This window comes from Lucilia sericata, unplaced genomic scaffold (genome assembly GCF_015586225.1).
Source record: "Lucilia sericata isolate MDLA Ls3-8-SP2 unplaced genomic scaffold, ASM1558622v1 Contig000044F_arrow, whole genome shotgun sequence".
Lineage (NCBI taxonomy): Eukaryota > Metazoa > Arthropoda > Insecta > Diptera > Calliphoridae > Lucilia > Lucilia sericata.
In genome coordinates this window covers 410,961-424,247 of record NW_023994082.1, presented here as the reverse complement: position 1 = coordinate 424,247, position 13,287 = coordinate 410,961, and positions in this window count along the sequence as shown.

Here is a 13,287-nt window from a genome sequence, read left to right as displayed (position 1 = left end):
TAGGTGTCTACCATTGCGGTTAAGATTAAAATTTATGGTAAATCTATGTGCAAATGTGGCCCAAGTATTAAATTGTATATGTGTGCTGGTACTAAACTAACATTGGGTTTTAGTTATTTTTTTGTTTGTAAACCACATAAAGTGAATAGAGGAATTCTATAAGGATTTCTTAAAACGATAATAAATTAAGAGTTTAAATGAAATTAAGCTATTAAATCAAATTTATTGTATAGTTATTTATAAATTTAAAGATGTATGTTAAAAAGATACCAACCTTTTTCTGAATCGATTAGCCATGTCCGTCTGTCTGTCTGTCCATCAGTTTGTCTATTGAAACTTTGTAATCAAAGTACATTTGCTATATATGTATATCAGTTTTGAGCCAATGATTTGTACCATAATCATCAACAACCAAATTAGAGCCTTTTTCAGAAAATCCGCTTTTAATTAATAAATAATTGAAATTAAATTAAGGCAAAATTGAACAATACTAAATACTACTATATAAATCACATTTTAGATATATTCACAACTGGTGTAGGTAACATAATGTCGGTCATGTACGATTATACTTTCTTACTGGTTATATATATGGCTTTGTTTATTTTACAGTATCTGTTTAAATGTTTTTTCTCTCTTGTTGTTTTTCATGCACATAGTCTCTTTATTGTAAAATAACCAAATCTCAACAAAACCGTGGTTACTATTTGATTTGCAATCATGATAATTTTATTAACAATTAGTTGTATTTAGCGCATAATAACAACAAAATCTATTTAGTAATAATTCAAAACTAACACTATTAAATCAGCATACATATACGTTTATATATAACCCCTAACAATACTAATGAATACGTGGTGACTTTTTAGTACTTTTTGTGGTTATTTGTATTATATAATTATGTATGAGTTAAACTATTATATAACTAATACAAATAGTTTTACATATACATATATAAATAAATGTTTCACATAATATAAACATATATGTATGTATATTTAAGTTCAATTATTTGAATACGTTTGTGGTTATTTGTATCATTATATAATCGAAATTTAAGCCACATTTAGACAGTTGTGTAATTTGTTCGATAAGAGATAATTATTACATTGTGTACCTGTAATTGTTGTTTGTTAATCTTGTGTATGTATTTGTCACGTAATAGTATTTAAATACTGTCATTTCCTATTAATAATATAGTATTTTAAATTTATGTAGTAGAAGATTTAAGGAAATGATTTTATTTAATTTATATTTATTACAGAAAAAAATTACTGTTGTATTTCGTGACAAATCTTTTTTTATCCTACAATCTAAAGCTATATTATTCAATTGCGGTATAACGTTTTTGATTTGCTTTAGTTTTATATAAAAAGAACATTTATTTATATCAGTTTTATTGATGCTTACAAATTCCTTAATTTTTTAGTTAATATTTCGAAGGTCCATATTCTAAAGCTCTATCTTACTCAACACAAGGAGATTGTAATAAAAAATGTACATTTTGGGCTAGATAAAGTAAGAATCAAAATATGTACTTAAACAATTTTTATACCCTACACCACTATAGTGGGGAGGGTATTATACGTTTGTGCTGATGTTTGTAATGCATAAAAATATTAGTCCTACACCTTAAAGTATACCGATCGACTCAGAATCACTTTCTGAGTCGATTAAGACATGTCCGTCCGTCCGTCTGTCCGGCGGCTGGCTGTCCATGTAAACCTTGTGCGCAAGCTACAGGCCACAAATTTCAAAATATTTTAATAAAATTTGGACCATACAAGTTTTTTGCCATAAGGACGATGCCTATTGAAAATGGTTGAAATCGGTCTCCATGCAACCTTACCTTCCGATTTAGGGTTTTTAACTCATAACTTCGTCAAATATACTACTATCTCACCAAAAATTGGCACAACTTAGTTTTATATAGGCAGAAATGACAGTGCTAATTATAATGATCGGCCGTCGTTTGACCTTAGTCCCCATACAAACCCCCCTTTAAAAAATAACTTAAACGTGCAAAAATTTACTTATGACCATTAGTATCGCGATGAAATTCAGCATAACTAACCTTTGAGGATCGGGCTTTATTTTACTCTAACTCCCATATAAAGCCTCTTTTAGAAATTTAGTTTTTCATCAATAATTGCTTAAATACATCGGAATTAAGATAGAATTCATCATAAAAATTTTTTTATTTAAAATAAATAATTTTCAAAATATACCCATGGTGTAGGGTAACATATAGTCGGCCATATCCGACTATACTTTCATACTTGTTTTTGTTAATATTAGGCAATTCCTTGGTAAGGAAGTAGTGGACCAGATTTGAGCAATTTTACAAAATCGCAAATTTCAAAAATAAATGGATGTAGAAAATGGAGGGGAGAGGAAGTCCCCAATGTCCACCTAGTGTCTATTAGTCTTGGATGTTCTCTATTAGTACAAAAAAATACTTTTCCTAGTTACAAGTACTTCGACATATGTAATATGTAATATAAATTTATATTTTCAAGTAACAATTTAGTTTTAGATGGTGAAATGTTGATACAACCTAATTAAATTTTTTTGACCATGAAAAAATGATGCCAAATATGTTGTTTTATGCTGAACTTATCTTATGTTGAAAGAATGTTAATTTTTGGTTTTTAGGCGTCTTTAGACCCTACAGTTAGAGGTGTCATTTTGGAACTAGCAATCCCACCTACTTTAAGATTACCACTAGTCACAGAATTAGTTACTAACTAATAGTTAGGAAATGTCTGTTTCAAATGTCTTTATCTCTAGATTACTTAGGACCATTAAAGAGACGATTTTCTCCACTTTATAACACCTGGGAATGTAACGACCGTCCCTACTCTGCATTGCAACTAGTATATTCAGGAAGAATGACCAACAAATAGAAGTTTGAGTCAACCAGTTGTTTAGTTCCTTGCCAAACTGCTGGGAAGTGTTTAAACTTCAATTGAAAATCAAAATTAAGACCTATATACCTTCTCTTCAATTTTTTTACTTACAATGAAAACTTCAAAATCAACAATTTTAACATTTTCAACCGTTATTTGATATTCTCTGATGCGTATACTTCAGTTTACTTGAAATAAATAAAATCATTGCCAACGCAAAATTTAGTACAACTAGAACAATGAAAGTTTCTATAAACATATCTGCATACTTATGTATGTAAGTACACGCATTATGTGTATGTACTACAACTCCATTCTTAATCCAATATGAATTAATGTGCAATTGTGGCTTAATAAAATCTTTAGCTAACAACAGGTTAAATCCCTCAACATTTGACTACTAACTACAAAAACACATTTAGCCGCAAGGGTCTTAACTCTAAAACAATCATAATGATGACGATCATCATCGTCAACAGCTGTACACATAATAATGTAGCCTTTAGCATATTTCTTGCTACACAAATAATTTTGTGGTTCTAATTATCCACAAATATGACTATGTAGACACATTCATACTTGCATTTCAAAGAGTAATTTTATTCTCAAAAAGAGTAAAAGCATATATTTCGGTGAATGTAACTAAGTATTAGGAGACATTCATACCATAAGAGTAATGACTATGTATATTTCTGAATAGATATATGTAGATGAAAGTAAATAAAATCAATAATGATAACATATCAAACTTTAGAGATAGAATTTAGATTTTAGTGTTTAACTCTTTGAATGGGTTACTGTTGTGATATGCATTGCAGGAAATCAACAAAAGTGAAGCACTAATGAGGCACTTTAGGCAGGAATAAATAAGTAAATATGGTTTTAATTTGTGCAGTATATGGAGTTTAATAATGTATTACCTGTTAAGTTATTGATTTACTTCTTATAAATATTTGTTTTATGGGTTTTCATATAGTCGTTATAACAAAACTAGAAAATTCATCATTTAAGAGACATTGTTAAGTTATTTATGACACTTATAGTGCCAAGTATTAGTTTGCATTTAATATTGTACATACACAAATAAACAAATTTAGCTATAAACAAGTTAGAGTGATATGACTAAATCCCGAAATTTGTTTAACTCAATGAAACTGACTTATATCCACAAGTATGCCCACTTTTTAGAAATTAACTAAGATAATTTGTATAAATTTGAATTTAAAATACTTTGGCTCATAGGTTTTGCTAATTTGATGTTTTAAACGTTTTTAGAATTTAAAGCCACGAGCAATCAAAGTTAAAATTTCTTAAAAATTGCTTATGACAAATAAAAAAATCGTCCTTTTTTTGTAGTACTGTAGCCGCGTACCTCAATATTTTGATAAAGTTTCTTTTATAACTTTGATCTTTACAGACAATTATATGAGTTATGGTAAATGTGTGTGGCACCACCCACTGATGGGTTATATGGTGGTAAATTTTCTTTTAATTTTTGTAATTTTTACACACTTTTTACCAGCAAATAAACCTACCTTTGTATTACTAAAAATGTTATACACCTGATAAAATCGGTCCACAATTTCATATACCTCCCATACAAAAGTACATATTCCGGAAAATGAGTTTTATGTTAATAACTTCCGTCACAATGTCGATATCTTCACAAAATTTTACAAGTTAAAATCTTATGTCAATAGAATTAATTCAGAGAAAAAATGTTCTTGATAGGTAAATAATTGGACATAGCTCCCATACAAGGTCCCCTCCCGAAAATCACTTAAACGCACATAATTCATTACTAAATTAAGATATCCCTATAAAATTTGTTACAAGTATTGCTCTCACATACAGAAATATTACTGTGAATTTTCTTTTCCGATCGGTCCAAAATTGGTCATAGCTCCCATACAAGGTCCCCTTCCGAAAATCACTTAAACGCGCATAACTTATTATTAAATTAACATATAATAAGTTATATAATATTTGGTATAAGTATTGCTCATATGCATAGAAATATTACTGTAAAAGTTTTTTCCGATCGGTTCATAATTGGGCATAGCTCCCATACAAGGTCCCCTCCCGAAAATCACTTAAACGCACATAACTCATTACTAAATTAAGAAATCCATATAAAATTTGGTACAAATATTTCTCATATGCTCCAAAATATTAATCTGAAATTTTTTTCCGATCGGTTTGTAATTGGCCATAGCTCCCATAAAACGTCCCCTCCCGAAAAATCACTTAAAACGCACATAACTCATTACTAAATAAAGATATCCATATAAAAAGTATTGCTCTTATATACAGAAATATTACTATGAATTTTTTTTTTTGATTGGTCCATAATTGGTCATAGCTCCCATACAAGGTCTCCTACCGAAAATCACTTAAAATCGTATAACTCATTACTAAATTAAGATATGCATATAAAATTTGGTACAAGTATTGCATATATGCACAGAAATATTACTGAAACATTTTTCTCCGATCGGTCCATAACTGGTTATATCTCCCATATAAGGTCCCCTACCCAAAATCACTTAAACGCACATAACTCAATACCAAATAGTGGTACCCGTAAAATATTTGGCATAAATACTATTTTTGTGCACTTAAATGTTATTTCAAAATTTTTTCACGATCGGTCCATCCTTGGTCAAGTTCCCATACAAGGTTTCCTCCCGAAAATCACTTAAACGCACATAACTCATTACCAAATATTGATATCTATACATTTAGCAAAAATATTGCACTTATATACATAAATTATACTATAAAATTGTTTTACGATCGGTCCATATTTGGCCATAGCTCTCATACTAGGTCCCCTCCAAAAAATTACTTAAATTGACAATATTCATTACCAAACAATAATATAGTTACAGATTTTGAAATTTGGCTTTATGTACATAATTGGACATAGCTCCCATACAAAGTCCTTTTACGAAAATCTCTTAAACGCACATTACACATTACCAAATAAAGTTATTGATACAAAATTTAGCACAAATATTAGTTTTGTATACAAAAATTTTATTTCAAGATTTTTTCACGATCGGTTCATAACATGGGTGCGGTCGATCCCATACAAGGTTCCCTTCAGAAAATCACTTAAACACACATTACTTATTACTAAAGTACGATATAGATACAAAATTTGACTGAAATATAGCTTTTATGTATAGAAATTTAGCTTAAAGTATTTTTACGGTCGGTCTATAATTGGTCATATCTCCCATACTATGTATATGTATTTTGAAAATCCTTAAATCTTTCACGCACATGCATACATGCAAATTACTAAATATTGCTAAGCGCTTTAAAAATATAAAGAAAATGGCGTTTGTAATGTTCAATAAATCTTGGAATTGTAATAGATTTAAGCTGTAAATCTTGGGATTTTTCTATTTAAGACATGAGATTCTACAAATATTTGATCAATTAGAAAATTATTAATATAAAAGCAGCTGGTGGAGGGTATTTAAGATAGCACTCAAACTTGTTTTTTTTAATATTTAGCAACAGATAGTAGGAAAAGTAATATTGGTCATCTAAAATAATGTATAGTTACTCTTAGCGTGAGTTTCAATAAGAAATTTTAATTCATTACTTATCCATATACGAAAATCGGGCGCTTTTTAATAAATGTTTAAGTACACGCAAAGTAAAAATTATTAAATACGTGAGAAAATCATATCTTCTTATCAAATTTAATCTTAAAATCGAAGACATGTCAAATCAATTGTACTAAAAGCAGCAGTTTTAATTTTTTAGTAGTATCTATATAAAAATCATGTTTTAAGTTTAAAATATGCTTTCATATATTGTCACCTGAAATGTAAGAAGGCGTAACAACTAAAAAGCTATATAATAATCTGACGGTACAGTTATATTCACGTTTATCGATGTTGGGTTAGAGTACTTGTAAGAAAATTACATTTCTATAACAACAATTGCTTTCATTATAACCTATACTACAAAAATATTGGTCCTAAACCCACCTTATCACTCTCACTCTCTGCGTCGATTAAGAAATGTCCGTCCATCTGTCCGCCTGGTTTTATGGCACAGGGACGAAGCCTATAGAAAGTTGTTGAAATCGGTCCATTATTTCTCCCAGACCCCACACAACCGTAGTTCCCGGACTTTTTATGCCATAACTACATCAAGTATACTAGTATCCATCCAAAAATCGGCACAACTAAGTTTTATATAAGAACAAATGGCAGTGCCTATATTTGTAATGAGCGGCCCTTATTTATTTCTAAGCGTCATTCACAGTAATTTGAACAAGCACAGGCGTAGCGATCGGAGGAAGGTCACAATTAAAGCAGGGGATCAATGTCTATGTCAAGACAGTCATCGTCTACTTCCGTTCCCGATAAATCGTCGCGATCCTGAACACTATTTATACTCGGTAGTCCTGGACATAAAATTTTTTATTGATATAGATGTATTATATATTCAAAGGTCAATTTATCCCTCCTATGGCAACTTCCATATACCTAACGAATCAATAATATCTTCAGATCTGTATAAGTTTGTTTTCTTATGATATATTAATGTGCATATACTAAAAAGTTCAAATATCTTATTAAGTAATTCATAATATTTCTCAAAATGACATTTTTCAACTAAATATTATAATATTTCCAAACATTTCATTTAACCGGTTTTTTTATACTCGGTTAACCGACAAACCAGTTTTCTAGAAATGGTAAATTTTCAGTTAACCGAAAAACCGGTTTTTCCAAAAGTCGATTTTTTATAAACACTAACGATACCCTTCGAAAAACGTGATTTATTTTTCATAATAAAGCATTTATCTTCTATTACCTTGTTCCGATACATGTAAGCAATTTATGGATGAAAAACTAATTTTCTGAAAGAGGCTTTATATGGGGGCTAGGGGCAAATATGGACCAAGCCCGATTAAAGTTTGTAAATATATTTATATTTACATAATATTTTATTGTGCTGAATTCATCGCGATATTTGTGTTTATAAGTTAATTTTGGACATTCAAGTAATTTTCTGAAGGGGACTTTGTATGGGAGCTAGGGTCAAATGAGGCCCGATCTCTATGAGATTTGGCAAAGTCATCAAGGCTTGTATAAAACTTAGTTGTGCGGCTTTTTATCAATATACAGGTAAAATAATGGACCGATTTTAAACATTTTCAATATGCTTCGTCCTTGTTCTTTCATACAATTATCTTGAAAATTGCGACCTGTACCTTGCGCACAAGGTTTACATGGACAGCCAGCCAGACGGACGGACGGACGGACGGACATAGATTAATCGACTCAGAAAACGGTTCTAAGCCGATTGGTATATTTTAAGGTGGGTATAGCACAAATATTTTTGTATGTTACAAACATCAGCACAAACCCAATATACCCTCCCCACTAAAGTGGTGTAGGGTATAACAAACGATTTTGTATTTCACGAGAGCAATTCATAATTGACCATACCTTTTATATTATGTACTAGGTGTAATTTCCTCCCTAATAAAGGGAGGAAATTGTAAACATTAGTAGATTCTATTGTTTTAAAATAATCAATTTATTTAACTTAAATAAAAATTAAATTAAAATTTACACATTCTAAACGGTTTATTTTGTTTATATGTATGTACATATTTATTAAAAATATTTAAATATACTATCACATCTATCAAATATTTAACGAAAAATACGTTAAAATGTCTATTATTTGTAAATGTTTTTTTAATCTTATTAATTGATTGATTGAGTTGCGAAAAATATCAAAACAGATAATAAAGACGAAAATGTTAAAGATATGTTTTTGTAAATATAGGGTTTTAAAGGGTTCACGTCATTTTATTCAAATGTTTGATATATGTGAACGTACCATAACTGACATACCTAAATAAAAACTACAGGAAAACTAATGTTTAATTTATATTGAACAAATAAGCACTATCAACTTACTTGTCTTTGGCATCTATGTTTGCAAAATAGTAAGTATAAGTAACTATATTATAAATTTTTGGCTCCTTGTTTTGATAATTTGGCAAAATAAGTTATTTTTGTTTAATACAATTTATTACTGCTGGCAAAGATTTAATTCAATTAAGTAACCTAGAAATTAAATTAAACTTGTCAACAGGTAAATTAGTGTAAAAACGAAAAATGTTGTAGTTACTTTTCTAGTTTTTAGTTTTTGCTTGAGGATAGATAATTAAGTTTGTCATTTGAATTTGTTAGAGTTTATATGTATATCTATCACATTGTTTGTTGGTTTTGTAAACGGGTTGATAACTGACTTTGTTAAAAAGTTGTATTTTATGTAAAAGTTGTAAACAACACAAATAATAGTTAATTTAAAAATTATAACACTTTTATTTAGAACATATAACTCATATAGTATTTTCATTATTTATTAACAACACTGTGCTTTACACAAACATTTTGCTGTAAATAGGAAATGCTGTCGTTACTACTTTTGTAACAGTAAAGTATTTAATTTGTGTGCTTAAATATTATGGTTCATGTACGTATAAGTTATATTTATATTTTATAATTTCATATTAAGTATACAAAACTTTTTTCATATCAAATAATTTCATAAATTTAGGTATTTTATTTAACCATTTACGAAGGGGATCGATTTTCATGAAATACAATAGAGAGATTTTTGAGCTTTAAAGCCATTTACTGAATGGCAGTTTCTAGAAGGGTTAGGGTCAAAAAATATGATCGTAGTAAGTACTTACATAACTCCCTATTTGCAAACGAGCGCGGTAAGTACATGCGACCAATGTCATAACCGTGTTAAAATAATGACATAATGCTATTGTGTAAGTAAGTTTGATGATTTTAACCCCTTAATTTTCAATGTATGGGTTCAATGCTAGGATTATATCTATTAAATGGATTACAACAAATCAAATATAAAAAGTACGAACGTTTTTGAAAATGGTTCAAATCGGTCCATTATTTCACCTAGCCCGCATATGACCGGACCCCTCGAATAGGTCTTTTGACATCATAATTATGTTAAATGATCTATTATCTTTACAAAAATTGGCAAAACTTAGTTTTATTTGAGTCTTAATAATAATTTTCGTAAAGATCGGGCATTATTTGACCCTAACCCCCATACAAAGTCCGCTTCAGAAAATGACTTGAATGTCCACAATTCACTTATAAACACTAATATCACGATGAAATTTGGCACAGACACGTTTTATATAAACATAAATCCTTACAATTATTTATTTATAAGGATCGGCTCAATTTCTGCCCTAGCCCCTATACGAACGGACCTTCCGATTTGGGCCTTTTATCTCTTGACTACATCGAATATAATACTATCTATCCAAAAATTGACACAAGTATACCAGTCGGTTCAGAATCACTTTCCGATTTGATTAAGTTATGTCCGTCTTTGTGACCGTGTAAACCTTGTGTGCACGCTAAAGCTCGCAATTTTCAATATGATTTGTTAAAATTTGTCACATACTCTAGGTCCAATGACGAAGGCTGTTGAAAATTATTGAAATCGGTCTTTTATTTCTCCAAGTCAACATATAACCCTATATTAACAGACATTATTTTGAACCTATGTAAGATTCAACATAAAAGATTTATTGTTAAAAATTAATCACATTTAGTATTCACAATTGGTGTAGGGTATCATATGGACGGCCACGCCCGATTATAGTTTATTTCTTGTTTTTCTTTGTAATTCGTATACATCCCAATAAGTATACCTTCTTCTTAGTATAACCTTAAATCCATAATAAACCTTTTGCCAAAAAATATTTACGTTCCTTATACATTTCATGTCTTTTAGTTTCAACATAAATTTCCATTTAGCATACTATATAAACACAAGTTTTTTTTCCATAAAACAACATAAAGAAACCAAAAAATGTTTTAAAAAAATAAATACGGAACTATAAGCCATTCAATTTCTAAAGTTCGTTTATTTGTTTTGGGTTCATTGCACTAAAAAGCCGAATTATGTTGTGCATGTAAATTGTATTGTTTCATTTGTTTCTTTTTTCTTCAACTAAAATAACAGAAAAATTGTTGGCAAAAAATGTACAAAAATTTTATAGGCACCTTAGCAGTTTTAAACATGCTTCACTACTACAACCATTACCGCTCTTATATGGTCCTTTGCTAAAAAGAAACCCCAGTATTCTTCACTGCTCTGTAATAAAGTTGTCAGAATTTATATATATGTACATATGATGTTTTTTTTCCTTCTTGTATTTATTTTTATCCTTCGCTTGCTTTATTTATTTTGAAAGAAAATACATGTAAAAAACTGAAAATAGTTTATAGCTAAAGTCATTAACTGAATAAACCGCAAAGGGTTTTTTTTTGGGGTGGGAAATATGGGAAATATGTGGTTGTGATACAGGATACGTATGTGTTTTGTATAGAGAAGAGTCATGGGTATATTTTTATGGGCAAATTATAGTTTTATCTTGAAAATTTATAGAGATGACTATTAAAATAAAAATACGGATAATTGCACAAAGTGAATAAGTGAAAATGGTAAAAAAAAAGAAAAGAGTTTTATAAATGGTCAGTGGTATGAATATTATGGTGGTCTTACAAGTTATAAATGGGAATCGGTTAAAAATGTAAAGATTGTTATATTTAATTGTAAATTTTTTAAATTTCAAAGTTTTAGAAAATATTTTTTAAGTGAGAATAAAGATCAAGTTAGGTATTCTAATTTCAAACAAATTAAAAAGTTTTATTTTAAATTTAAGGTGTAAATGAACTATAGTATATATATGTATATGCACATATGTAGTGATATTCAGATCCCGATATATTTTATGGCGTTCTCTAAGTATATCTTAGAGAACGTTTTTTTTTCATATTACGTAATGGATATGTATAATATATAGATCTGAGGATATATTACATCTCTCTCCTGGGACATGTTATATCTAGGGGGAAAGTGGTGTTACCAATACCTATGGTCTGCCGGGACTATAAACAGGTAGTGTCAAATGTAATCTCGGCCTTTACCTGGAATGATTTGCCATGGGGTCGAACCAGAGAGCCTTATAATCTAGTACCACGGAAAAGCCCACAGGGCAGAGTTTTGGTATTTATTTTGTCTCGGTTATGTGTGATTTAAGTGCTGTAATTTAAATCCATAATGTTGGTTAGATGTCCATAATACTAGATAAGTTCGGTGCTCTTGCCGAGACAGATACCCCGCAGAGGTGTGACATTGGAGTCATGAGAATGCGAAAGACTTTCGTCTAATTAGTGTTTCATCTTTTCAGCGCAAAACGCTGGAAAGACTCATTGACTCACATATTAAGCAAAGGCTAGATAGCTCATCGTGGCTTTCAACTAATCAACATGCCTTTTGTTGTAGATCAGCTATACACAGTGCACAGATCAGCATGCATTAGAATAACAGATGCTCTAAGAACTAGTCTTTCAGAAGCTCTGAACACTATATTGCACATCCTACCTATAGATCTGCATATTATGACCATATCTGCTTGCAGCGCAGCGAGGCTTAACTCATCCGGAAGTTGGAGATTAAGAACATATAGACGCGCTAAGATTTAAATACTATTACCTCCAATCTTGAACCAACCATCCGATTATATTACCCCACACACGTGTAGGGGTAATCTATTGGTTGAATATACCACTAGAATCTTTACATATGGTTCTAAAATAACCTGTGGTGTAGGTTCTGGTGTCTTCTGTAAAAAGGCTAGGGTAAGTATATCTCACCGTCTTCCCAACAACTATAGTGTCTTTCAGGATGAAATATTTCCGATAATGTCAGCTTGTAGGGTACTACATGACTTTTTGTCGATAGTAAAGCGGCACTTCTCTCACTAAATTCTTATATTATTACTTCCCTATTACTTCGAAAATGCAAGAAGGATATGTCAAGGCTGGGTCGCCTCTCGGATAATATCCTTGTTTGGGTCCCTGCGCATATGGACTATTATGGAAATGAATAGGCAAATGAGCTTACCAGAACGCGATCTGCTCTTGATATCTCCAACCCCGTTAGTTTTTATCAAGAGTAGTATCCTCAGATTATATCTTCAAAAGGCTGAAAATAGGTAGAATAACCTAGACACATGTAAAGGGACCAAGATATTGAGAAACGCACAAGACACCTTATAAACCGAAGTAGAAGGAATATGTCTAGATTGATAGCAGTAATATCAGGGGGTGCTAGGCAGACAAGCAAGTCGGTATGGGCTCCCCTTAATTGAACACTGTCGCATTTGCAAAGACAGGGAAAAGGAAGAAACGGTCTTCCATCTTCTCTGCGAATATCCTGCTCTATCCGTTAATACAGACCGTTTTATTGGCAGTTACTTGGTGAAATATACGAT